General features: G+C 44.1%; 1 pseudogene; it reads right to left on the bottom strand.

The window, feature by feature from the left end:
* Positions 1–1399: 1399 nt before the first annotated feature.
* On the bottom strand, positions 1400–2544 carry LOC119272975 (annotated as a pseudogene).
* Positions 2545–4975: the final 2431 nt, after the last annotated feature.

The raw sequence follows: 4975 nt of genomic DNA, 5'->3' as shown, positions 1-4975 counted from the left end.
CCGCCAACACAGAAACCGCTAACTAATGAAACTACAGCTTCACAGGAACTCAACCAGGACACAATCTTTTTTCAGAGACAAAGCAGGTGGAGGTGAAGAATTGTAGACGAATGGTGAGGACCAACAGCTGTGCACCGCATGCACCCTGTGACTCTCCCCCACTGGTCTATGTTCCAACTACTACTACTCTGAACGTCCGAATTCTCTTGCCTTACAAGGATAACTTTGAGCATACATACTGCATTATCAATCCGGATGATGAACTTGTTTTTTATTCTGAAGCAAATGATCAGAGTGACCTTCAAATTACTGCACATTGTGTTGTGTTCAAACATTCTACAGTGATACCCAGAAATCCCAGCAAGGAACAAGTTACAAAAGTGAGTAGTACAACGGGGGTGAAGCATACACAAAAAAGTAGATGAAGCATTACATTCGTTGTGTGTTCTATCTAAGACCTCCCTGGCCGCAACATACAGCAGTTCCATAGACCACCAGTACTAGTAGGCAAATCTAGAATATGTTTCTTCCCGAACTAATAAAATCCACTGAGAACAAAGAAGCATGGTATATGTTAAAAGATTCAACTGCAGAAGGAGTATTACAAATTGAGCCCAAAAATACAACAGCATAAGTTAAGCACCATATCACAGATGGACACAGAAAAAAGATAGCATCAATCACAGATGTAGCGTAGATTGATACCATGAGACTATGGCCCAATAACTACATCTTTACAGTAGTTCCACCACATGTGATCTAACCTAGACTGCTAGAGTCAACCTGTTCCTTGCCCCGAACAAGTCGGCAAAACAAAACAGATAGCATTGTCTGTGATCAAAATCACTATCCCAAAGGCAGAACATTTCATCGAGAAAATGTCTATGATGCAACGGTACTCTAAAAATCACATGCAGCTTGCAAGTTAAAAAAGAGGATATCTGCCTCTTTTCATCTTCAGATAGAACAAAAGGGTAGAAACAGAAAACACCCCAAATATTGACTATTAAGAAGACCACCAGATATGAAGGTAAAGTCAATTATTTAGTTCATAGAAGAGGGACATGAGCCATATAAATTGCTAACAGTTGAATACTAAGAAGACCACTAGATAAATAAAACAAAGCAAAGTCCTCTCACCCAATAAAACAGAGACATGAAGCAGATTAGTTAGTTTTAGCATCGATACACACCATAGTCACTTCAGCCCGAAAGGGTGCTAACACAAGCTTAGATTTCATGCAAAAACATGACAGTCAGAGCCTCGGATCACAACTTTACATACATCAAAACAAAAGGAAGAAGCTAGCAGGCTCATACTTGATCCAATTTATAGGTATTGAAGCTCACGAGGATACGGCAGCTAGGTAGAAAGAAGCACCACCCCCCTCAACAGCCATCAGATGAAAGGCAAAGCGTTCAATGCATAACTTTGTAGAGCTGGAAAGAAGGTATGCTCGACAAGACTTTGTTTGAGCCGATGTCCGGTCTCAATGAGGCTTCGGCGACCATGATCAAAACTGGCAATCAATTTGCCATCACTGTCAACCTGAAGCAGCCAGTGATCAATCCTGACCAGCATGAGCACACCACCATCCACCGAAACAAACTCCATTCCCCAAAGGCCATCACCAATTTCAAGCATCCCCCTGATTTCTGCAACTGGTAATTCGACTCGGTATTTGTAGTCCCAGACCTGGTCACATAGTTCTGCGACACCCATATATCAATAATTTTTGTGGCATGGTTCTGGCTATACATGCCGAGCGTATCATCCATCTCAAACAAAAAAGAGCTATTGGGATTGGGAACAATTGGAGCACGCATGTGCTGGAACGACTCTGCTATGGTGTCGAATACTATTACCAGTTCGCTTTCAATTGTAATTGGGAATGAGCTGTTTGCCGTATAATACACTGGATACCCATGCAAGCTATCTCCAATCCGGACAGCAGGGGTGACACTGAAGCATGTCGTCTCCATCTCCGGCCACCCAATGTACCTCGGTGGCTGGTCAGAGCCAAACGGAAAGACAAAGCAGCCAACTTGGTGACCTTTAGGCAAGTCAATGCAGCTAGACCGTTTCAGCAACAGCCGGTACTCGCCTGTAGGTCTGTGTGGGTACATCCCCAAGATGCTGAAGTTCGACAGTGGCCCAAGGATGGCATGCTCACGCGTGGCTGGATTGCAGACGGAGACGAAGGTGCGAGAGCCCGTCTCCAAGTCAACCTTGGAGAGGAGGAGGAGGCCGTCGCAGGAGGCCTCCAGAAGTCCCCGTCAAGCCGGGCGACGGAATGGAGCTGGGCGTCGGCGGCGGAGCGGTGGTCGAAGGCGAGGATATCACGGCAGTGGTCGCTGGTGAAAACGGGGAGGTTGGGCTGGCGGGCGCGCGTGGTGGGCGAGGAGGAAGCGGCGGGTGGAGGTGGCGGAGCGCCAGGCACGGCGGACGGCGCGGCAGCGGAGGAGGGATTTGGGGGGCAGGAGGACGAGGATCTCCCAGGTGACGATCTCATCTGGGAGGCCGGGGAGAAGAGGCGTCGCCATGGTCGCCGCCAGCTGCTCCGGCCGGGAGGAATGAGACGACGAGTTGGGGAATGGGCTCAACCCTAGAAAATTTTGCGGCGAAGAGACTCTGTCTGCGGTCTGCTCCGTCTGCGGTCTAACCTTACAATGGATTCCTCTTAAGAGAAAAAAAAAACTCATAAAAAGAGGGAAAAAAAGGAAAATATTTCACTAACAAAAAAAATGAAACAGAATAATGCAAGTTCAAAAGTTCATTCCAAAAAGATCAAATCTATTATAAAAGTTCATCGGATGTACAAAACATCTCCAACAATGATAGAGAAACACCAGTGTGCCTAAAAATGATTGTCTAGGACACAATTAGTCTAACACAGTGCTCCAATAGATGATGCATCTGTAAATGACGATGTAGATTTATTTGGGGAGCACAAAATTATTCCCCGCGCTGCATATGTGCAGCAATGCTACCTGCTGCTGCAAAACGAATATGTAGCCATGCAGACGACAACTGACACGTGAAAGTTTCGCCGCCACCTATCGGCAATTTCAATTGGACAAAAAAAAATGAAAACGAATACGTAGCCACACGGAAAAATGCTTGATAGAAAAATGAAACATACGAGAACATAAGACTAATGAGGAGGGGATATGACACCAGGAAAAGATCATCGCCTAATTATATCAAATGTTCAATTATTATATAGATATTAGAATATCGTTGGCATTAAAACTATACAATCTCCTACAAATCAGACACACCAGGGTGTGCCATAAACTTCAAAGATTTGTGCTAGTAGTGATCTTAGCATTAGAGTGGATCCATGGAGTCGGTGTTCCCCACACAAAAAATACTAATTTTAACCTACATTGCACGTGGCCATTAATCGAATAAAAATAACTACAGACTTATTCAACCGCTGGCTTAACAAGTGACATCTGGAATAGAAATACCAAGCCAGCGACCATGGGCCTTGGCCCATTCTAACTGTACCGCACCTCCTTATATATTTATCTCTCCCAAACCCTCTACTCTCGTCCGATGGTGTCGACTCACTCCCTTCTCACGTATTCCTCTCCATCCAGGTCCAACACGACCGCCACCGTCGCAAATCCTAACACCCATGGCCATCGTCTCCCACCTATATAATGTACCGAATTTGCATGCTGATGCGCCCTAGGGTTCCCATGGCCTCAATGGCCGACACCTTCCTGTGTGACACTTACTTTGCTAGCTTTGCACAACTTGTGCGGTGGCACCGCCACAATGGGCCTTGGTGACCTGCCGCTGCATGGAGATGCCGACCGCATCATGATTTTCCTTCTCATTGTCATCAGCACCCTAGCTCCAATTCCCTCTCGGCTAGGCCAAGGAGGTAAGACCCCCCACTATCCCCTATTTTTCCCACTCATATGCGCTACACATTTCGAAGGAATGTCATGCTTATTTCATGGTGTGATCCTTCATGTAATCCTATCCATGTCATTGTATTAATCTTCTCCTCACGACCCAAATATCCTATATGTTAATATCTGAAAACATTAGAATTGAAAGCACACCATTAATATTTTCAACACCTGTAATCATATTGGATCACATGCTTTTCAGTAAGCGCACTCCACATGTTATACAAGGTAACTTCAACTGAATTTCATCGTCAATTTCGTGCTCAATTTCTAGTTACTCATGAACCTACCTTTCTTGTGAGGATCCAAAAGTTAGGTTTCCAGCATGCTCAACCCATCGTGGTCTTCCCAATAAAACTCTCATCAGGATGGCTCTAATATCCATCTATATTCACTCAAAATTTATAATATCAGAGAACATCTACCTGCATGGCTATTCACTCAAAAGTAGGCGAGTAGGCAGATGTTATCTAACATTATGAATGCTTGGAGTGGATAGGAATGGACATGTGAAGCGACACGATGGATTTTTGTACGGAAGATCATATGGGCTGAGCATGATCCAAACCTAGCTAACACCGAGAATATTCTCCAATACGGTAAAGAGAAGGTGACTAAAACAAAGTAGGCCTTTGCGATCTCGGTTATTGATATTAATGTTTTGCCCATAGAATAGATAAAGTACCTGGAAGCATGTGTATAGAATGTTACCTAGCAGTATGTACACGGAATAGCAAGTATATTCTATATAGGTGTGTAGCTAACCACAAGTTTGAATGATTAACCATCAAATAGATTTATAGCATCTCGCCGCCAAATAATCGAGTGCGTCAACAATATTAAGTTGGATGAGGATTAACTATTCTGAAAATCTTCTACAGCGAGCGATATATCATGAATGAGAAATGTTTCATACTAAATTGCAAGTTATGTCCACACCTATAAGGTGCAGGAACTTATAATTTATGGTATTCAACCTTCCCCATATTTGAAAACAGAGAGCAAGTATGCATCTGAGGGGGTGTTTGGTTGCAGGGACTTTTTTATG

The sequence above is a fragment of the Triticum dicoccoides genome, chromosome 3A (genome assembly GCF_002162155.2).
Source record: "Triticum dicoccoides isolate Atlit2015 ecotype Zavitan chromosome 3A, WEW_v2.0, whole genome shotgun sequence".
Classification (NCBI taxonomy): Eukaryota; Viridiplantae; Streptophyta; class Magnoliopsida; order Poales; family Poaceae; genus Triticum; species Triticum dicoccoides.
The sequence above is the reverse complement of the archived record's forward strand: the minus strand, read 5'-3'. Positions and strand labels throughout refer to the sequence as shown.